Raw genomic sequence first — 23,671 nt, 5'->3', positions numbered from 1 at the left:
CTGCCCTCTACCTGCCCTTACACACCTGCCTTCTCATCCTGCCCCATCCACTCCTGCCCTCTCCCTGCCCTTGCACACCTGCCTTCTCATCCTGCCCCATCCCCTACTGCCCTCTCCCTGCCCTTACACACCTGCCTTCTCATCCTGCCCTATCCACTCCTGCCCTCCTGCCCTTGCACACCTGCCTTCTCACCCTACCCTTGCACACCTGCCTTCTCATCCTGCCCCATCCCCTCCTGCCCTCTCCCTGCTCTTACACACCTGCCTTCTCATCCTGCCCTATCCACTCCTGCCCTCCTGCCCTTGCACACCTGCCTTCTCATCCTGCCCCATCCCCTCCTGCCCTCTACCTGCCCTTACACACCTGCATTCTCATCCTGCCCCATCCCCTCCTGCCCTCTCCCTGCCCTTGCACACCTGCCTTCTCACCCTGCCCCATCCCCTCCTGCCCTCTACCTGCCCTTACACACCTGCATTCTCATCCTGCCCCATCCCCTCCTGCCCTCTCCCTGCCCTTGCACACCTGCCTTCTCACCCTGCCCTTGCACACCTGCCTTCTCATCCTGCCCCATCCACTCCTGCCCTCTCACTGGACTTCCCATTCACCCTCTGTTGTTGCAGCAAAACCTCAAGGGAAGCTGTAGGTTACAGACACGACTCTCCCAGGACACGTCCTTGCCTCACAGTTATTTATTATGTCATTGTGATAAAAATGAATAGTGCAGGCAAAGCAATGTCTGTATCTTATACTTAACTCCTTCACTGCCAATGGATTTGCCTTGCTGATTGGTGACATTTCCCTTTGTGCCTATGGTCATGGGAAAATATACTAGGTCCTAGGCTTCTAACTAAAGCCTCTGTTCTTGATTTAGCCAAGACACAGGGGCACATAAGGGCTCTTCCCACCCCAAACAGCAATAATTAAAGGTGCAGCTCATCTAGGGATGAGACAGGCTGTTGGGATAATGAGAGGCCCAGGCGGGGCTTCTGCACAAGAATCGATTTGTCAGTAGACCAGATTCCTGAAGGACTGCACTTTACATTGCCCCTTCCCTCCCAGCCTTCTCTCTTTTTCCCTTTCTCATTACTCTCCCTCTCCCCACTTCCTTTCTAATTCATCACACTCACAGGATCACTTGGCTCAGTGTATCCTTGTAGCTTCGCATACATATAATAGCTTGTAGTGTATCTTTCTCCCAGAAATATAATGACTTACGGTTTCTAAGGACCTGTTTAACCCTTTCTGATGCCAGCCCGGGAGAGAGCACAATTAGTAAGCTTAGGCTGACAGTATGTTCTTTTACTCTGCAGTACTGTTGTTCCACGCCCCCCTAGCAAATCACTCAGGAAGGTTTTTTCAATGTCAGGAGAATATTATTGGCTGGCAGTAATTAATCCTTTTGGTTACAACTCTCCATTCTGCTTTTCATACTCTCACTGCCTGACTGAAGCTCTGTGAGGTCTCTTATAATAAATTGCCCCCCCCCTCCCATTTATATTTCTCTGGGTCAGCCTCTACCTCTGCAATCAATGTCATTGAAAGTCCATTCAGGTATTACAGCTGCACCCTCCCATGCTACCCACACTGAGCCCACTAATGCTGATGGTGCACTGGTTCTGTGACCCAGATGGTACCTTAAATTACTCTAATTAATCAAAGCCAAAGGGCAGAAGTGAAGGGGTCAGATACTGAGTAATAACAGGCAGGTTGGGGTAGGTATAGGGGTTCTTGTCATGAGGTTGAGGGGAGGCAGTTTGGGAGGTTGCAGGCCTCTGGGGGTGCAATCAGGTGGGAGATGGCTGGTCTCTATGGAAATGACAGGTTGAGGGACATGGAGGCAGGTTTAGAAGTAGCATGCTCTCTGAGGGGATAATATGGGGGTTACTAGGGTCCTTAGGGGAAGGCAACAGGCCACCCTGGGAGTGCATTAAGGTTGGAATAGGCTGGGAAATAGAGGGTCCCTCTGATATGGAGGCAGTGGGCCTCTGGGTTGGGTAAGATGTAGCAGGCCTGAGGGGCTAGGTTGGAAGGTAGCAGGACAATTGAGGGGTAGCAGGAAGCAGGCCCCTAGGGGGTTTGAAGGCCCTTTGGCCTTGGATGGTTGGGAGGTAGTAGGTGTGGGGGTAGGTAGGTTGGAGGTAGCAGGCCCCTTGGGGGCATGGCAGGGTGGCAAGCTGATTGGTTAGCAGATTGGGAGGTAGCAGGCCTCTCTGGAGGAGAAAGGCTTAACTATGAAATTAAAACGACAGGACAGGGAAGTAAGTGAGTTTGATCAATACAGCTGATCAATATTGTTGCTTCATCCTGAACCCTGACTGAATACAAAAGGATCACAGTCCTTCAAGTATGTAGTGTGTTAGTGCTTGTGTATCTCTGCGTCCTAATAACAATAATGATACACGTGTGTATGATGATAAAACAAATGAATGTTGGTCTTTACCAATAAGTGCATGTGTACAAATGCGGCTGTGTGTTACGTGTAGAATACTTATGTGCCCTGTATATGTGTGTTTGTACAATGGTGTATGTTCTTGTATGAAGGACGGTTTTTAAGCATAAATGGATGTATGAAGATGTGTTTCTAAGTGTGTCTACCCCCAAACCCTGAAATATTTCCCGACACACAAGCACATATACTAACAGACATATACAAACGCAAACAGACATATACATACACAAACAGACATATATACTGTGTATATACACAACACACATATACATACACAGACATATATATATACAAGCACTAACCCGCACTCATGCTCTGCCTTTTAGCAGGATAGGTCACGATTCTGTGTCCCAGTAGCCTTAGATGTATGAAATAAACAGGTACCTGCAGTAACACAGTGGCATTAAATTAGTACCAACATGTTCCTCAGTTTCGTCTTACTGAGCCCCTTGTAAGATGCAGCAGCGAGCAGGCTGGAAGTGTCGGGAATAGCAAGACTAAGAGCATCCCAGCAGCAGGTGCGCCCTAAGGAAATCGCTGGTAGCTGGATAGCCTGCTGCCTGCCTGATAGCCTGCTGCCTGCCTGATAGCCTGCTGCCTTCCGCTGCCTGCTAATGCCTCATTTCCCCAGTGGCAAGGAGCAACACTGGACAAGTTGATAGCTGCAGTTTGCCTTACGTCACAAGACAGGCAATGAGCAGTATGTGACCCTATAGAATCCCCCCCAGCTGCAGACCCCAGGACATGTCTCTGCCTTCATACCTCCCCCCCTACCCCATACACCTACCCTCTGTTGCAGCCTAAGGTAAAAGAGGCAAAAATCATATACTTACTTGCAGAGAGAGAGTGAGAGAGAGCACTGTATATTTTCAAACAGGTCCTTCTTTTTTTTTATATAAAAAAATATTCTTCTAAAGAACATAGAAATAATATATCTATTTTCTATATTCTCTCTGGGATGACTCCACAGGAAGAGTGGCTCAAGATCAGCAAACAAAAAAAAAAATAATCAAAAAACCGACAATAAAAAGAGCTCCAGGATAGGCTGTCTGCGGGACTTGAATGACAAGGAATAAAACCAAGAAGAGAGGAAGGCAGCTTGGTCGCAGAACGGATTGGTATTGTTGCCTGCCTGGCCTGCTTGCTGGTACAGCCGTGTCAAAAAGAATGGGAGGTTTCAAAATTAAAAAAAAAAAAAGGAAAAAAAAAATCCAGAATGGTTTGTGCCTGAGTGGAGCTCTCTCTCCAGTTTGCAAGATGCAGAATGGGGATGTGCCCAGTCCGCTGCAGACCGTACTGTGACATCACCGCCTGCTTAAGGTGGAACGTCAACTCTCTGTTTGCAACCTGCTGATGGGGATGGTGAGGGGAAGATGTGCCGATCCCAAGCCCCACCTCTCCGCATCCCAGCTACACCGCCGATACTCTGTGCCTTCTGCACCAGCCGGGAAGCCGCATCTGCCTCCGTATCTCCCAAATGGATGCTGCCCTGTAACTGGGCGCAGGATAAAAGCAGAGGAGCAACGACTTGGCCTTTACTGATGTGGCACATTGGGAAATGTAGGCATGGGCTGCCTGCTGGGAGGTGTGTGTGGAGGATCCACCTTAAGGGCATTACAAAGGAATGTCTCAGAGTTGGGAAGCAGCAGGCAGAGAAGCAGGGGATATGACTTCGGAAAGGGCTTTCCAACCTGATGCTCCTCGGCTGTTTTTAAATTGCAGTTTGGGGATAGTTCAACAACAGCCAGTGAGCTTCAGGTTGGGGGTGCCGGGGATCAGCTACAGTTTACACATGGGTATTGGCTTTGCATTGGCTGCGATTGTCACAGTCATTGCCCTTAACTTTCTTGTGCCTGCCAATGTCAAAGCAAGGTGTCACTGAACAATGAAGAATTATGCAAGGCTGAGTGTGACACCTAGCTAGGGAAACCAATAGAAGGCAAAGGGCACACGGCTTCCCTGTCTCCCTCACCTTTGGGGCATTGGAGTTCCAATTTACTGCAAGGATGGTGCCCGCTGCAAAGTGACATGTGCTGGGAATGTTAATGATGGGCGTGTTGCAGGGCTGGTAGCATCAGGGTTGGTGAGACTGGAAAGGACTTGAATTGGAGGTCATTGGACAGCACAGCACTGCTGCAGAATCTCCTAGGGAGCAGAGCTGTCAATCACTGTCCCACCTTATAAACCATGCTGCATTGGACTCATCAAGCCTGGCTGTGATTCACTGCTCTTTCCCTTCTCAGGGAATTCTGAGCTCTTGGTGACAAAAGTCACCTTCAGTTTTCCATTTGTCTCAGGCTATTAGGGTTTCCAGCCTTGTCGACACTTGCAGCAGCAATGTGAAGCCAGGGAGGTCCCACAATGCTATGGCAATATTCAGTGGCCAGCTATAGCATATATAAAAATACCAATATAATAACAGTATAAATAACCAGGAAAACACTTGGGCATGGGCTATTTAGCATACAGAGCATCAGACGTGTTTTAATACACAGGGTAGTTGCCATTTCATTTACTGTTGGCGGTGGAACAATATATTATCCTTAACCTGCAAATAAAATTTATTTATTTGGTTTATATCAAGCAATGCTCCCTGTCAGATAGTGAACTTGTATTATTCCTGATAAAAAGCCATACAGCTTCCATTGCTTTCAAGTCTAACAAGTTTTCTCCATTCTACAGTGCTGTAAACGGAAAATCGCAGGCTGACTACAAGCAAGGGACTGCAGGTTGGACATTCCTGATCTATATTATTACTACACCTCCATAAGATGGGGGGGCCCAACTCCTCCACCCCCATTGTCTATAAATGTGGCCCCAGAAGATATTTGTTTCCTAAGTTCCTTTTTTTTAATAGCAGTCAAAATAAATAAAAATAAAGTAAAAATAAAATAATAAAAACAATTCAACTGTTTCTGTCTTATTAATATCTTTATTTGCATTTGCTATAGGCAGTTATTAGAGCAATAAAGATTGCTATTGCTATTACAAACATGGGGTAACCTGTGAGCAATGTCTCTCAATGTGAAATGTACCTATCTCAGGGTAACAGTGGGCCCTGTGTGTCCATGTGTACTCATATGAAACTGTTATTTAGGGACATAACAACAGGGTCAGCAAAGGGGACCCTGGGCAATACTGTACAATGAGTGTATCTGGGCACATTATACATGTAATGCAGTTAATTTTCCATTAGGTCCAGAGGTCCTAAAAAGGATTTAATGTAGAGCCAAAGATTAGAATCCTCTAAAGCAGAGCTGCCTAGCTGGGGTCCCCCCAGCCTGACAAGCCATATTTATGACCCCGAGAATCTCTATGGACATCTTGGTATGACATAGTTTTATAATAATCCAGACCCCAAAAAATGAAATATATAACAGTCCCTAATGTAGTGCTGTAAACTGAGCGGGAAATTTCTTTAGGCTGTCAGGGCACTCTGGACAGACCCTAGATTAACTATAGCCTAAAAATGGATCCTGTTCTGAAATGATCATCAAGGGAATTGGAGAGCAGAGTGCATCTTCATTTACATTTTACAACTTGGCACAGGCACACATTGCCTGAACTCAGCCTTTAATACAAAAGCAATAAAACCCAGTCATTTAGATAATTTGGTTTGTCCAGTTTAAAGCTCCCCCTGCCTGGATCTTTCAAATCATTTTTTGCTTATTTGAGGTGCTTTTGTCCAATCCACGCAATTGTAAAGCCAGACCTGCCTAGGAGAGATGTCTAAAGCTGTGCAGAAACACAGAGACCAAGTCATCCAGTTCTGGGATAAACATCAGCCTGAGATGTGTTGGGCAAAAACTCCCATCTGTGCATGTCATGTATGAAATATAGCATCTGGCTATGACCTTTTCCTGCCCAGTGGCTCTATTGATTCATTAAATGGCATGATAATTTAAATGAAACAAACCCCTTAAAAAATGTTGTATATTTGCACTTCACTTTGGGGAGGCCTCAGCATTGGTTGGGAGCCCAGCCTGAGAACTAATTACGCTTAGCTTTGGAAAGAATGACTATTTGCACTCGTAGATACTTTTTGAAGTCTAACTGAGTTAGGGTTAGACTTGAGATGATCACTGTATGTATCACAACATACTGGTGCTGAATTGTGACAAATGATGTCATGCTCTATAGCAGAGCCGGAACTAGGGGTAGGCAGAAGAGGCAGCTGCCTAGGGCGCAACAACTGGGGGGCGCCAGGCAGGAGCCTCTCTTGGCTACCCCTAGTCTCTGCGCTCCGTTTTCATTGCCCCCACCGCTTGTCATCAATCGGCGGGGGCAATGAATTATCGCTTCGCCCCCCCCAGCGGCAAAAAGGGGGGGGGATGGGGGTGCATTAGCGCAGGTGTACGGGAGAGGTGGCCGACCGGGTTGCCTAGGGCGCCCAGTCGGCTCGGCCCGCCCCTGCTCTGTAGCAGTGTTCCCCAACCAGTGGCTCGTGAGCAACATGTTGCTCCCCAACCCCTTGGATGTTGCACCCAGTGGCCTCAAAGCAGCTGCTTATTTTTGAATTTCTGGTTAGGATGCAAGTTTTGGTTGCATAAAAACCATGTATACTGCCAAACAGAGCCTTCTGTAGGATGTAAGTCCTCATAGGGGCTATTAAATAGGCAATTACAGCCTTTATTGGCACCCTCAGAAACTTGCTTGTGTTGCTCTCCAACACTTTTTCCATTTCAATGTAGCTCATGTATAAAAGGTTGGGAATCCCTGCTCTATAGAATATTGTCAGGAATGTTTAATGATCCAAAAAGGTCTATAAAGACATTGGGCATGCAGGGGCCCGGGGCTGTAAAACCTTTTTGAGGTTAATATCCTGCCAGTAGGCCAGTAGCCTTTCTTTAGTATAGTGATCCCCAACCAGTGGCCCACAAGCAACATGTTGCTCACCAACCCCTTGGATGTTGCTCCCAGGGAATTAAAAGCAGATGCTTATCTTTGAATTCCTGGCTTGGAGGCAAGTTTTGGTTGACTAAAAACCAGGTGTACTGTCAAATAGAAACTCCTATAGGCTGCCAGCCCACATAGGGGCTACCAAAAAGGGTTGGGCCCCCTGAAAACGACCTTTGCACTAAGTCAGATGTGGGTGATGCTTGCAATAGGAACATGGTGACTATGTTCCTCTGTATAAAGTTGGCTATACACGATAATATCCATGTAGACTGTACCTGGCTGGTCTGATCATTTGGCCCCTGGGCCAACAATAGAGCACTTTCAATGTTTTTAACTTTCAGTGGTTGAAAACCTTTAATTGTTACCCTATGTGGGTAGTCCTGTCCAATTCTTCATTATGTACTTCCCAGTCCTTCCATTAGTCTGGATGCTGCTTCCTTACTTACAATCACACATCAGACTTGTGGTTACTGTATATACAGCTATTTGCTGTGGTTGTGCCCATAGCCTTCTGCTCAACAGCTGTACAGGTGCTGTGGCAGTGCCCTGTTTGCATTGCATATTTTGCAGTATACTGTCTATTCAGGACTGTTTTTCCAGTGTGAGATATATATATAGAGAGTATGACTCCAAGCATATTCATCGATAAACAATACATCATATAGAATTTTGAAACCGATAAGAGCCTTTTCACATAATGAAAACACAAGCCTGGTTTTGGGAACACACCTACTGAGCCTTAAGGGTGAAGACACACAGAGATACTAGTAGCAGCTACTTGTCACGGCTACAAAAATAGACAATGCTGATCATTTACTGATAATTGTTTCTACATGTGTTTTAGCAGAGGCAATTCTCAGTGTTGCATTTAGTAGCCGCTACTAATTGTTCTTAAGGGCTCTGGCACACGGGGAGACTAGTCGCCCACGACAAATCTCCCTTGTCGCGGGCGAGAATGTAAATCACCGGTGGGATGGCATACACGGCGCCTCTCAGGGCAACTTCTGCGATGCCATCCCACCGGTGATTTACATTCTCGCCCGCAACAAGGGAGATTTGTCGTGGGCGACTAGTCTCCCCGTGTGCCAGAGTCATTTGTAAATGTAACTGCTATTGAAATCTTTGTTTATTCATCCCTTTTTATCTCTGCGCTTACTCCTTGTTCTGACTGCTGAAACAATATAGTGAAAGTCCATTATCTTCAAGGACAGGTAACGTTTTTTTTAGTGTTCTGTGCCAGTTTGGAAGCATTTTAACCGCAAGACTCCACAGAAGACACAAGGTCATCCCTCAAATGAAGACAGAAGGTTAATTCTCCTTTAGCCACAGGAAGGCTTTCTTCCAGCAAGGGCTTATAGAACTCATTGGCAAGGAAAGCAATGATTTTAATAGGTCAGTTTAATGGGGATCTGTTGTGCACTGACTGTGGGGAAATTGTCTTTTACTCTCATGATACGTATTTTAATAGACATATACTCCCAGTTTAGCATCTATGGGTGTTTATTTTATGCATGCTTATTATACATGGGTCCCTCCATGACACATGTAATTTACAGAGGATTTCCTGCACAGGGTTCCATAGCGTAACATTAAGGCCTAGAAGTTGGCTCACACTCATTGCAGTTTGTCTTCAGCAGATCATCTTAATTAACCCTGTATGGGCTAGTAAGCTGCAGGGGAGATAGATAGGTATTTCTGCTGGCATTCAGCAGTCACTATTAGTGGGTTGGTGGGAGCTGTTTGGGCCTCTGTGTACAGGTATGGGATCCCTTATCCAGAAACCCATTATCCAGAAAGCTCTGAATTACAGAAAGCAAGTCTCCCATAGACTCCATTTAAATCAAATAATTCAGAATTTTAAAACTGATTTCCTTTTTCTCTGTAATAATAAAATAGTACCTTGTAATTGATCCCAACTAAGATATAAATAATCCTTATTTGATGCAGAACAATCCTATTGGGTTTAATGAATGTTTTATTGATTTTTTAGTAGACTTAAGGTATGGAGATCCAAATTACGGAAAGACCCCTTATCCGGAATACCCTTGGTCCTGAGCATTCTGGATAACGGGTCCTATACCTGTACTTGAAATGCCAGGGCCTATTTTGACTCCCAGTCCAGTGACAGCTGGGTTGGACTTGGGGGTGAAAGACCCCTTATCCAGAATCCCCAAGTCCAACCCAGCTGTCACTGGACTGGGAGTCAAAATAGGCCCTGGCATTTCAAGTACAGGTATCCAGGTGCACCTGCCAGCCGTGTCCCCTAACGTCCCAACCCCCGCAGGGGCCCCCCTAACCCCCCTCGCAGGGCCCCCCACCCGATGTCCTCCCCTGAGCACGTACATTTAAGGCACCAGGGGAGGTGCGGTCGGGCAGGGGGAGCGCTGGCAAGGGTCAGGTCTGGGCCGCCGGGGCCCACTAGAGCCAAGGCCAACCGGGACTTTTCCCGGTGTCCCAATGGCCCAGTCTGGCCCTGCCTGACAGTCTATTTGGGTATGTAGGCCAGGTCAGGCGCTGTTTTAAGAAGCCATAACGCGATGCCAAATGCCAAACGTTTAAATATTTCTTGTGTTGATGCAACATTTCAGTGAGTGTATTTATCAACAACAAAACTGCCACAAGTACAAAAATTGTTCTTATATCCTATTATAAACATGCAGCTATATGTGTATTTAAAGGCAAACTTGGCATTATATTGTGCTGCCATTTGCAGATTCTAACAATTTATCCTCCTTTCAGAAGTTCCAGTTCCAGCAATGAATCTACAGGAGAATGAAACCAATGAACGGTTTATTTGTGAGTGCATCTACCTTCCATTTGTGCTGGTTTGTGCCACTAGAGGGTACAATGTGATTATCTGTACAAAGCACCTGGACTGTACCTGGCAGCTTGATATGGCATCCTCGGGGGGGTCCAGTTTGTAAATAAAGGACTTTGCTCTGATAGCGCTGAGAGTGCAGACTGTTTTGTGTATATGGGGTGCAGCCGGGGTGTGCTGCAAGAATGTCACTCCATGGGTAAAGTGTAAGAGTGGCAGCTGTGGCAAAGGGGTTGCAACATTCATAGGATTACACCTGGGCAGATGCACTTAGAGTGGGCTTCTAGGTGTATCACTGTAGTTGCCATTCTGTTTCTGGATATTTTTTATACACATTTCTCAATTTCATGCCCCATTTTGGTAAATAACTGTGACATCACCATGATCAGAGGTGCAAACCTACCCCAACTCTCCTGGTCCGTGTAAGGGCAGTGTAAGGGCAGTGTAAGGGCAGTGTAAGGGCAGTGTAAGGACAGTGTAAGGGCAGTGTAAGGGCAGTGTAAGGGCAGTGTAAGGGCAGTGTAAGGACAGTGTAAGGGCAGTGTAAGGGCAGTGTAAGGACAGTGTAAGGGCAGTGTAAGGGCAGTGTAAGGGCAGTGTAAGGACAGTGTAAGGGCAGTGTAAGGACAGTGTAAGGGCAGTGTAAGGGCAGTGTAAGGGCAGTGTAAGGGCAGTGTAAGGACAGTGTAAGGGCAGTGTAAGGACAGTGTAAGGGCAGTGTAAGGGCAGTGTAAGGGCAGTGTAAGGACAGTGTAAGGGCAGTGTAAGGACAGTGTAAGGGCAGTGTAAGGACAGTGTAAGGGCAGTGTAAGGACAGTGTAAGGACAGTGTAAGGGCAGTGTAAGGGCAGTGTAAGGACAGTGTAAGGGCAGTGTAAGGGCAGTGTAAGGACAGTGTAAGGGCAGTGTAAGGGCAGTGTAAGGACAGTGTAAGGGCAGTGTAAGGGCAGTGTAAGGACAGTGTAAGGGCAGTGTAAGGGCAGTGTAAGGACAGTGTAAGGGCAGTGTAAGGGCAGTGTAAGGACAGTGTAAGGGCAGTGTAAGGGCAGTGTAAGGACAGTGTAAGGGCAGTGTAAGGACAGTGTAAGGGCAGTGTAAGGGCAGTGTAAGGACAGTGTAAGGGCAGTGTAAGGGCAGTGTAAGGACAGTGTAAGGGCAGTGTAAGGACATACATAGCTAGGCAGAAATGTAGCTGGCCAGAAGTGATGAGTCACAAACAACAAGTAAATCTGCAATCTATACAGCTGCATTCCAGACTGAATTCTCATTGTGTGAAATAGACTCCCTGGGAAGGTCAGAAAAACATTTACAAATACAAGAAGAACTATGGTATTATATGTCCAGTAAATATACATGCTTATCTATTGGTCCGGGAGCAAAAGGGTCCTATTCTTTATATCAAATACTGTATTTGTAATGTTATCAGTGGCGTAACAAATGTGGGGAGCAGCGGCTATCTCCCAATGGGGCCTGCTGGAGAAACTGGGCAACTTGGAGAGTTGGACAGTAGGAGAGTGTATGTGGCACATGGGGCAGGGGGTCGGTTGCCATTTCCATAGTCTCAGGTCCCACAGTTACAGCACTGACTGTTATGGCACTCCCAAATACATCAACAATCCTATACTTCAGAGCTGTTGTTCAACAGCACCCATAAGACTGGCAGACATGCTGTTAATGGTTTCTGCCTCCATCTCACTTTGCTATACAAAGATACCACAGCCAGTATATGCACCCCACTGCTACTATAGGCACCATGTCTCCCTACTACACCTACTATCCCACAGCCCCAGTCCCTTCCCAGAGGCTATTATCCCCCACTGCTACTATAGGCACCATGTCTCCCTACTACACCTACTATCCCACAGCCACAGTCCCTTCCCAGAGGCTATTATCCCCCCACTGCTACTATAGGCACCATCTCTCCCTACTATACCTGCTATCCCACAGCCCCAGTCCCTTCCCAGAGGCTATTATCCCCCCCTGCTACTATAGGCACCATCTCTTCCTACTATACCTGCGATCCCACAGCCCCAGTCCCTTCCCAGAGGCTATTATCCCCCCACTGCTACTATAGGCACCATCTCTCCCTACTATACCTGCTATCCCACAGCCCCAGTCCCTTCCCAGAGGCTATTATCCCACTGCTACTATAGGCACCATCTCTCCCTACTATTCCTGCTATCCCACAGCCACAGTCCCTTCCCAGAGGCTATTATCCCCCCACTGCTACTATAGGAACCATCTCTCCTTACTATTCATAAGAGGAGCCCTATGCACAAGATGGATGGAGATGGAGGTTTGTCCAGTGAATGCAACCCTCCAGGGAAATAGAAAGGATCCTAGGCTGCTGGAAACTCCACAACTTAATTTGTATGACTTTTTGTGTTACATGACTGGATATATTCTGGTATCCTTGAATGTGTTACATACTGCACCACTACATGGGTAAAAAAAATAGGTTAAAACTTAATTTGCCCTTTAATTTGCTCCATTCAATGGTTTCTTTTGTTTCTTTTTACGTTCAGATGTGTTTCTATAGTCTTTATTTACCTGCACCCTGTTTCTTTCAAAAAACCCTATACATAGGTCTTACGGCCTCCCACATCCTTGAGCTCCTTGTATTTAGCCTGGCGTACGTGGGAGTGAAGCTTTATACACAATATCCACAATACTCATTGTGCTTGCCAAGCGCCCAGGTAAGAGAGCTGACTGGTGTCGGATTTTATGAATTCCCAACAATAATGAGCCACTACTGCTGCTCACAACCAGCCTCTGTGTTTCACTTACCGACACATCAGCAAACAACGTGGGAGGTGATACAATCTAAACTAAGCAACGGTAGGTTAATTATAAACACTAGGCTACTAAAACAAGTACGATAGCTCAACTCACTCTGCTGTAAATTTTAGTACGGCTATACAGTTTTAAGGACAAGAGTTAGAAAGGTACGGGAAAGGACAAGCAAAGGCATATAAGGACTGGCACACTGCAGAAATAGTATTGCAGATATCCCAAGCAGAGATATCAATTATCCCCATGTCATCATTTTAAAGCATAATAAACCCATCCTGGAGTTACTTTAAAGAACAAAAGCCTATCCCCTAACCCCAGGCCCCGTCCAAAGGCCTTCCCAACCCAACTGGGAATCGCAGGCATGTTATCCATGTACCAGTCTCAAAATTGCCTTGAGTGTATTATTATCAGGCTAATGGCATGGGGTTATTGGAAGTCTCTGTCCTCAGGAGAGGAACGCTATGCCCCCCCCCCCCCCAGAAGCTACTGTTCTAGGCATTGGCCCATGGGTTCCTATATTTAAAATGCTGAGACTATAACGTGGAGCTTAGTTATTGCTATGTCACTTTGACCAAGGTGTCTATGTGTTTTTCTACTGTATATCTAATACCAACCAGTAGGATAGCTTATCCCTTGTCTACTTCTGCTGGGTGACAGTGGTGGGGAATTTATTGAGGTTTGCATTTAAAGTCTTCAGGGTGAGACTGGAACTGCCTTTAGCCTAAATGTCCCCATACATGGGCCGATTCTAGCTGGCGAAATCGGTCCCTTAGACCGTGTATGGGCACTAACGACGGGCCTGTCCGATATCTGGCCTGAAATCGGACAGATATTGATCGGGTTAAATTGATCAGGTTAAAAAATCTAGTCGGAACCAACTTTGCCTATGCCCGTCATTATAATTCGATCGTTTGGCCTCAGGGCCAAACGATTGAATTAGCCTACAGGTTCCCCGATATCGCCCATCCGTAGGTGGGGATATCGGGTGAAGATCCGTTCACTTGGCGATCTCGCCAAGCAAGCGAATCTTCCCATGTATGGGGACTACCGACGGGCCTGCCCGATGATATCTGGCCTGAAATCGGGCAGATATCGATCGGGCAGCTTAAAAAATCTAGCTGGATCGGGGACTGCATCGGCTCGTTGATGCAGTCCCTGAACCAACTTATACCCTATACCCATTGTGATGATTCGATCTTTTGGCCCCAGGGCCAAACGATCGAATTAGCCTACATGTTCCCCGATATCGCACACCCATGGGGATATCGGGTGAAGATCCGCTCGCTTGGCGATCTTCACGTGTATGGTGTTCAAACCATTGGAAATTGCCAGTGCCAGATTTGTGGGGGATACTGGGGAGTGTTGTTTGTATCTGTAACTTTACCCCTGGTGTATATATAACTGTTACCACAAACTATTTTCAGCTGACAGTCAGTTATCTCTGCCACATTTGCTGTTGGGGTGGTGAATATCCAAGCAGATTTAATATAAAATTCATCTGTCCATTAATACTAGTGACAACACAGGCAGAAAGCTTTGTTAGTGCTCTCATCAGAAATGAACAAGGAACGTGCTAAAAATAAATGTCTGCGTGCTAGAGAGGCTCTTTCACAGCCAAGAGCATCTGCACTCATAATCCATGCAGCCCCATTGCATCCTGGGTAAGTAAGAGTAAAATCTACAGTGCATGCCCCTATTGGCTGTCTGTTTAGTAGCCTGATGGTGCTGGTTCCAAGCGGGCAAGGCTGCTTATTAAGGGGTAAAACAGCTTGGCAATGTAGCACTGCAGTATAAACCAAGACTAGAAATCACCTAGTAATTACTTAGTAAGTAAGTGTGGGTGCTCCCTAGTGCTCCCCCCTCCACCTTGATCACATCCATAAAGAGGCAGGCAGGCCACTAATCCCTGCTGAGAACCCCACAACTTGGGTGGGACCCCAAGATGGCAGTCCCAGTGGGCCCCGCACAGTTAAGTTAATCTTTTAGTTTGTGGGCATGCACCCTCAATATATTATAATATATATAACAATTTTATGCTGATGGTTTAACATTTAGAGGAAAAGTATTCACTTTAGTTTAATATGAGTCCAATGAACATACTTTTTACCTATTGTTTTAATTACAACAAATCTAAGTTTTTTTTTATTTTTTGAGCTAAACAGGGCACTGGGGATCAGCTCCATGTTTGGTCCTTTGAGGTAGATATGTTCAGTATAATGAATAATGGACTCCTGGTAACAAAACAATCACAACAAAGGGGGAAGGAAGGGGGCTGGATACTGGTTATCTAATCTACCTCGCAAGGAGCAAACATGGAATAGCTTCAGTTTCCCTGTTTGCCCTTTTTAAAACAATGGTAAAAATTATGTTCTTGTTCAGCACAAGCTCTAGTCATTGAAGTTATGTTGAACAAGGGTATACTGCCCCTTTAATAAGGCCTTATAGTATCCAGTTATGAATTCACAATAACATTGTTTGTCCTTTCTTGATAAGACAAGAGGCCTCCCATGTTTTATTCAGACAATTTTTATTGAAAGCCATGTATAACAGTGTCAGGGCAGGGGATTGGCGGATTGGGGGCATGTGACCATACTGCAAAAAAGCCTTTATATGAAATAGTTTCCATATATTCTAGAGGAGACACAGACCATAGAATTGGCCTTGGGTATTTGCTGTGGGGCCTGTAGCCTCTCCCATAAATGCCATAAACCCAAACAGTATAATCCAATTTGAACATTTTATTAGAAATCTGTTAAAGCATCTGGTGAGTAATTTCTTCATTCACTGTATGTAGGAGACTCTCTCCTTTTTACTTCTTTTTATTCCAGTCCCTTTGATGTCAGGGGAATTTGTACTGTGTCTGATTTCACAAGAGACAAGATTTCTCCCGAAGAGCCAGTTTTGTCTCTGATCAAATGGGGAAACTTTAAACTAAAGTGATCACTTAGAAATGCAAAACGCCGTCGCTGAGGAGAAGAAAGGGATTTGTTTTTGATTTCTTTTCCACTCTGAATGCTGATATGAATCCAGAAGATATTTGCAAAGCACAATATGGAATATGTAATGCAATAAATAAGGGGGTGGCTTCTATATAGACGCCTGTGAGCCAATGCATAGGTGCCTATATAGATATAGGTCCTATACCTGTATCAATATATCACAGAATACAATGTGTTACTAGGTGTTTTCAGGTGCAATAATGCCCGCCCTAGGCACCCACCCATCCCATCTCTTGCTGGATTAGCACCTGTGCATTACAAAAACAAAGATTTAGCTTTAAGTGCCATACTTAGGTTGGGGGGCATGTTAAAAAAAATAAAATAAATCTATATAGGCACCTATGCATTGACCCACAGGCGTCTATATAGAAACCACCCCCTTATTTATTGCACTACATTTTCCATCATCCAGGATGATTGGGACCTGTGGTCTTCCACATAAGGGGTTGGAGCTGCAGAGTGCCATTGAGCCCTATGGGAGACTTTCCTTGGGCGGGGTTGGAGCTGCAGAGTGCCATTGAGCCCTATGGGAGACTTTCCTTGGGCCGGGTTGGAGCTGCAGAGTGCCATTGAGCCCTATGGGAGACTTTCCTTGGGCCGGGTTGGAGCTGCAGAGCGCCATTGAGCCCTATGGGAGACTTTCCTTGGGCCGGGTTGGAGTTGCAGGGTGCCATTGAGCCCTATGGGAGACTTTCCTTGGGCCGGGTTGGAGCTGCAGAGTGCCATTGAGCCCTATGGGAGACTTTCCTTGGGCCGGGTTGGAGCTGCAGAATGCCATTGAGCCCTATGGGAGACTTTCCTTGGGCCGGGTTGGAGCTGCAGAGTGCCATTGAGCCCTATGGGAGACTTTCCTTGGGCCGGGTTGGAGCTGCAGAGCGCCATTGAGCCCTATGGGAGACTTTCCTTGGGCCGGGTTGGAGCTGCAGGGTGCCATTGAGCCCTATGGGAGACTTTCCTTGGGCCGGGTTGGAGCTGCAGAGTGCCATTGAGCCCTATGGGAGACTTTCCTTGGGCCGGGTTGGAGCTGCAGAGTGCCATTGAGCCCTATGGGAGACTTTCCTTGGGCCAGTGCCATTGAGTCCTATGGGAGACTTTCCTTGGGCCAGTGCCATTGAGTCCTATGGGAGACTTTCCTTGGGCCGGGTTGGAGCTGCAGAGTGCCATTGAGCCCTATGGGAGACTTTCCTTGGGCCGGGTTGGAGCTGCAGAGTGCCATTGAGCCCTATGGGAGACTTTCCTTGGGCCAGTGCCATTGAGTCCTATGGGAGACTTTCCTTGGGCCGGGTTGGAGCTGCAGAGTGCCATTGAGCCTTATGGGAGACTTTCCTTGGGCCGGGTTGGAGCTGCAGAGTGCCATTGAGCCCTATGGGAGACTTTCCTTGGGCCGGGTTGGAGCTGCAGAGTGCCATTGAGTCCTATGGGAGGCTTCCAAAATCATGCAAAGTCTGAAAGGTTTGCCCGCCGTTTACGAGCGCTCAATATGAAAAAGTCGCGACAATATACGAGCAAGTCGTAACGGCTACGAAAAAGTCGTAACGGCGACTAAAAAATCGCAAAAAATACGAAAAAGTCACAAAATGTTCATTTCCAATCCGAATTTTTCCCATTTGGATTTGGATTCGTGGACTAGTAAATGTGCCCCTAAGTCTACTAAAAAATCAGTTAAACATTAAACCCAATAAGATTGTTTTCCCTCCAGTAAGAATGAATAATTGTCAGCGGGGGCCTCCGGCACCCACGGGAGGGGTGAAGTCAGGATCAAGGAGGAAGGCCGCTTCCAGCGAGTCCGAGCGAAGTACAGATGCAGGATAATCCAATAGCGAGGTCCGGTTCAGGCAAAGGTCACTTAAGGCAGGCAGCAAGGTTCAAGGTCAGGAACAGGCAAATAGACAGCAACAGTAAAGCAGATAGGAATATTAGAAACCCAGGAACACAATAGGTAAATTGAGCTATACTCGGGCATTGAACCTGGGTCTCTGGCGTTCTTTTAAGTTTGAATTTGGCGCCATAGCGCGTGACGTCATCGCGCCGGCGTCCTTGCGCCCACGTGGAGCCCTGGGCGCCGCCATCTTGGATTCGCCGCGCCGGGAGGAAGGACGCCGCCGCACGCCAGGTAGGGAGCTTCGCCGATTCCTGACAGTACCCCCCCCCCCACGGGGGGCCACTGGACCACTAGACCGAGGCTTCTGAGGAAATTGACCATGGAATGCCTTCACAAGACGAGAAGCATGTACATCAGAGTCTTTCTCCCAGGAGCATTCCTCAGGGCCGAATCCCTTCCATTGGACGAGGTATTGAAGTGATCCCCTGGAGAGCCTAGAATCTAGAATCTTCTCAACTTCGTACTCTTGCTGACCATCCACGAGGACGGCAGAAGGAGGGGACTGAGCAGAAGAGAAGTGATTGAGCACCACTGGTTTCAACAAGGAGACGTGGAACACGTTAGGAATCCGCATCTCTGGGGGAAGTTGTAGCCGGACTGCCACGGGATTGATCACCTCAGAGATGGAGAAGGGACCCAGGAACTTGGGACCCAGTTTCGGAGAAGGTACCTTCAAGCGGATGTTCTTGGAAGAAAGCCAGACTTTTTCACCAACCTTGTATGGAGGGGAAGGCTTTCTCCGACGATCAGCGAAGGTTTTGTGTACCAGGGAACTTTTCTCCAAATTAGACTTGGTGGCAGCCCAGATAACAGACATGTGAGCCGCCAAGTCATCTGCAGCGGGAACTTTGGAGAGGAGAAAATCTTGAGGGAAGGCCAAAGGATGTTGACCATACACTGACAAGAAAGGAGATCTTCCAGTGGAGGAATGACTGGCATTGTTGTGAGCGAATTCTGCCCACGGGAGTAAATCTGACCAGTCGTCTTGGCAAAGGGAAACATGGTTTCGCAGAAATTGTTCAAGAGCTTGGTTTACACGCTCTGCTGCCCCATTGGTCTGAGGGTGATAGGCTGAGGAGAACTGAAGAGATACTCCCAGAGACTTGCACAAGGAGCGCCAAAATCTGGACACAAACTGAGACCCCCTATCGGAGACAATTTCCACAGGGAAACCATGCAAACGAAAGATATGCTGTATGAAGAGTTAAGCCAGTTCTACAGCCGAGGGGAGTTTCCTCAAGGGTACGAAGTGTGCCATCTTGCTGAAGCGGTCTATCACTACCCAAATGACAGTGTTACCACAGGAGGGCGGCAACTCCACAATAAAGTCCATACCCAAATGCGTCCATGGGCGAGAGGGTACTGACAATGGATGCAGAAGACCGCAGGGTCGAGAGTGGCTGGCTTTAGTGGTGGCACATACAGTACAAGCTGCGACAAAGTCTCGGACATCCTTGCGGATGGTCGGCCACCAAACTAGGCGTTGAAGAAGTTCAAGAGTTTTTTCAGAACCAGGGTGGCCAGCTTGTTTGGAGCTATGAGTCTGCTGGAGAATGGGAAGGCGTAACTCAGGAGGTACAAATGCCATCCCTATGGGAGTATCTGGAGGAGCGGCAGACTGGCTTAGCAATATTTGTTCAGCGAATTGGGGCAATACAGAGGCAATGATCCTGGATGGAGGAATGATAGGCTCTCGCTCTATAGGTAGACGATCCTCTGGGGAGAAACTCCGGGACAGGGCGTCTGCCTTCCGATTCTTGGTCCCAGGACGATACGTCAGGACAAAATTGAAACGGGAGAAGAAAAGCGACCACCTCGCCTGACGGGGATTCTGTCTCTTTAGAGACTGTAGAAATTCTAGGTTCTTATGATCGGTATAGATCGTGACCGGATGAGATGCTCCCTCTAAGAGGTGTCGCCATTCCTCGAGGGCGAGTTTGACAGCCAGGAGTTCACGATTCCCAATGTCGTAATTCTGCTCGGCGGAGGAAAACTTCTTGGAGAAGTATGCACATGGATGGAGCTTACCATCTGCAGAATGTCTCTGGGAAAGAATAGCACCTGCTCCTACATCAGAGGCGTCGACTTCAATAAAGAAGGGTAGATGAGGCTCTGGGTGTTGAAGAACAGAGGCCGAAATGAAGGCATCCTTCAGGGACTGGAAGGCTTCAAGGGCCACAGGAGGCCAACAATTGGGTCTCCCTCCTTTGCGGATGAGGGAAAGGATAGGAGCAATGCGTGAAGAAAAGCCTTCAATGAACTGGCGGTAATAGTTCGCAAATCCTATAAACCTCTGGATTGCTTTAGTACTCTGGGGGAGTGGCCACTTCTGGATAGCAGATACCTTGGCAGGATCCATTTCGAAGCCCCTAGACGAGATAATGTAGCCCAGGAAGGAGATCTTTGGTACTTCAAAAGTGCATTTCTCCAACTTGGCGAAAAGAGAATTTTCTCTAAGGCGAGAAAGGGCTTCTTTGACTTGGGAGCGATGGGTCTCCAAATCCTGAGAGAAGATAAGGATGTCATCCAGGTACACGACAACAGACTTCCCCAGGAGGTCCCGAAAAATATCGTTTACGAACTCTTGGAAGACGGCTGGAGCGTTGCAGAGGCCGAAGGGCATCACGAGGTACTCGTAATGCCCATCACGGGTATTCCACTCATCGCCCTCTCGGATCCTGGTGAGATTATAGGCCCCACGGAGATCCAACTTAGAGAAAATCTTGGCCCCTTTTAGTTGGTCAAAAAGTTCTGAAATAAGGGGTAAAGGGTATCTGTTCTTAACAGTTATTTTATTGAGACCCCGGTAGTCAATACAGGGGCGGAGTCCACCGTCCTTCTTTTCGACAAAAAAGAAGCCAGCTCCTGCTGGAGAGGTAGAAGGACGGATAAATCCACGCTGGAGATTCTCAGAGATATACTCCTTCATGGCAGCCGTCTCTGCAGGGGATAAGGGATAGGTCCGCCCACGGGGTGGCATGATTCCAGGAAGGAGATCAATAGGGCAGTCATACCGCCGATGCGGGGGAAGAAACTCTGCTGATTTTTTACAAAAGACATCAGAGAAGTCCCTGTAGACGGAGGGCAGAGCTGAAAGACTCGTAGAGGAGACTGTAACCCGCTGGAGTGGCTGAAGAATTAAACAATGTCTTTGGCAATACTGACTCCAACGGGAGATTTGACCCGATGACCAGTCAATGGAGGGGTTATGGAGTCGTAGCCATGGCAACCCCAGCACAACAGGAGACGAAGGACATGGAATGATCAGGAATGACATCTTTTCCAGATGTAGTGCTCCAATCTGGACAGATAGTTCACCGGTGGTTAAAGTGATGGTGTCCGTGGAGAGAGGTCTGTCATCGATGGCGAGGACCCGAATAGGAGGAGTCACTGGAAAGAGGGAAATGCCAACCTTTTTCGCGAATGCCAAGTCCATAAAGTTTCCTGCAGCTCCGGAATCAAGGAAGGCTGAGACTGGAATTGCCTGGGAGGGCAACCGGATCTGCACAGGAACATGAAATTGGTGAGATTGTTCCGCTGACTTAGGAACAATACTACCAGCAAAAGAAACAATAGTCTTACTTGAAGCAGGAGTATTCCCCAGCTTGACAGGGCAGGAAACCGCTAAGTGGGATTGTCCGCCGCAGTATAGACATAGGCCGGAAAGGCGTCTCCGAAGCTTCTCTTGTGCAGATAGTCGAGCCTTCCCAAGTTGCATGGGTTCCTCCGAAGGGGAAGAGGTAAACTGCGGGGAAGACGGTGGTATCATAGGGTGTGGAAGCGCGGAGCCAGGACTGGATGAGACTTTTTACTCCGCTCTTTATCAGCCTGATGTTCCTTAAGGCGAGTGTCTACCTTAATAGCGAGAGCAATCAAATCTTCAAGGGAGTCAGGTAGATCTCTGGATACCAGGTCATCCTTCAGACGGGACGATAGGCCTTGATAGAAGACTGCCTTATAAGCCTCCTCATTCCAGGAAGTTTCCGCCATGAGGGTTCTAAAGTCTATGGCATACTCACTGGCACCGAGACTGCCCTGGCGGATTTGCAGCAGGCGTGAAGAGGCAGTAGCGACCCGACCAGGGGCATCAAAGATGGTTCTGAACATCAGTAGAAATTCCTTCACATCAAATGTCAGGGGTGACTGACTCTCCCAGAGAGAAGTTGCCCATTCCAGTGGTTTGCCCTCCAGACGAGACATAACGTAGCCCACCTTCGCTCGCTCACAGGAGAATTGGGAAGGTTGGAACTCAAACTGAATCTGGCATTGAGTCACGAATCCCCTGCAGGCCTGCGGATTGCCACTGTAGCGCGGAGGAGGAGGTATTCGTGGCTCACGAGCTGGCGGCATCGCTGGCAGAGGAACCACCACAGCAGGAGGAATTTCCGCAACAGCGGGAGTAACGGGCAAACGGGACAAAATGGAATCAAGTACTTGCCCAATTCTGACTTGCTGGGATTCATACGCCTCCATACAGGACGCCAGCCCGCGAAGGGCTCTTCCGACGTCCGGTACCGCTTCCTCGGGATCCATGGCCCGAGTATAATGTCAGCGGGGGCCTCCGGCACCCACGGGAGGGGTGAAGTCAGGATCAAGGAGGAAGGCCGCTTCCAGCGAGTCCGAGCGAAGTACAGATGCAGGATAATCCAATAGCGAGGTCCGGTTCAGGCAAAGGTCACTTAAGGCAGGCAGCAAGGTTCAAGGTCAGGAACAGGCAAATAGACAGCAACAGTAAAGCAGATAGGAATATTAGAAACCCAGGAACACAATAGGTAAATTGAGCTATACTCGGGCATTGAACCTGGGTCTCTGGCGTTCTTTTAAGTTTGAATTTGGCGCCATAGCGCGTGACGTCATCGCGCCGGCGTCCTTGCGCCCATGTGGAGCCCTGGGCGCCGCCATCTTGGATTCGCCGCGCCGGGAGGAAGGACGCCGCCGCACGCCAGGTAGGGAGCGTCGCCGATTCCTGACAATAATATCTTAGTTGGGATCAAGTACAGGAACTGTTTTATTATTACAGAGAAAAGGGAATCATTTAATCATGAAATAAACCCAATAGGACTGTTCTGCCCCCAATAAGGGGTAATTATATCTTAGTTGGGATCAAGTACAGGTACTGTTTTATTATTACAGAGAAAAGGGAATCATTTAACCATTAAATAAACCCAATAGGGCTGTTTTGCCCCCAATAAGGGGTAATTATATCTTAGTTGGGATCAAGTACAGGTACTGTTTTATTATTACAGAGAAAAGGAAATCATTTAACCATGAAATAAACCCAATAGGGCTGTTCTGCCCCAATAAGGGGTAATTATATCTTAGTTGGGATCAAGTACAGGTACTGTTTTATTATTACAGAGAAAAGGGAATCATTTAACCATGAAATAAACCCAATAGGGCTGTTTTGCCCCCAATAAGGGGTAATTATATCTTAGTTGGGATCAAGTACAGGTACTGTTTTATTATTACAGAGAAAAGGAAATCATTTAACCATGAAATAAACCCAATAGGGCTGTTCTGCCCCAATAAGGGGTAATTATATCTTAGTTGGGATCAAGTACAGGTACTGTTTTATTATTACAGAGAAAAGGAAATCATTCCTAAAAATTAATTATTATTTGTAAAATAGAGTCTATGGGAGCTGGCCTTTCCATAAGTCAGAACGTTCTGTATAATGGGTTTCTGGATAACAGGTCCTATACCTAGTATAAAGGTACTATAAAGTAATGTCATTTACCATTTTGGAAATTTTCATCTGTACCAGTTAATGGCACGATGATGAATAACTTATCGCTCAATATGATCTGCACCGTTTGGTATACTGAAGAGCG

The 23,671-nt window shown here is 47.2% G+C and overlaps 1 long non-coding RNA gene across 1 annotated transcript in view; it reads left to right on the top strand.

Moving 5' to 3' along the window:
* LOC116412068 overlaps positions 1-5,354 on the top strand; it is a 10,486-nt gene extending 5,132 nt beyond the window's left edge. Inside the window, exon 2 of the long non-coding RNA XR_004223521.1 lies at positions 5,133-5,354. This is a non-coding gene — a long non-coding RNA (uncharacterized LOC116412068). The remainder of the gene's footprint in view (positions 1-5,132) is intronic.
* Positions 5,355-23,671: the final 18,317 nt, after the last annotated feature.

Source organism: Xenopus tropicalis, chromosome 7 (assembly GCF_000004195.4).
Source record: "Xenopus tropicalis strain Nigerian chromosome 7, UCB_Xtro_10.0, whole genome shotgun sequence".
Taxonomy (NCBI): Eukaryota; Metazoa; Chordata; class Amphibia; order Anura; family Pipidae; genus Xenopus; species Xenopus tropicalis.
The sequence above is the reverse complement of the archived record's forward strand: the minus strand, read 5'-3'. Positions and strand labels throughout refer to the sequence as shown.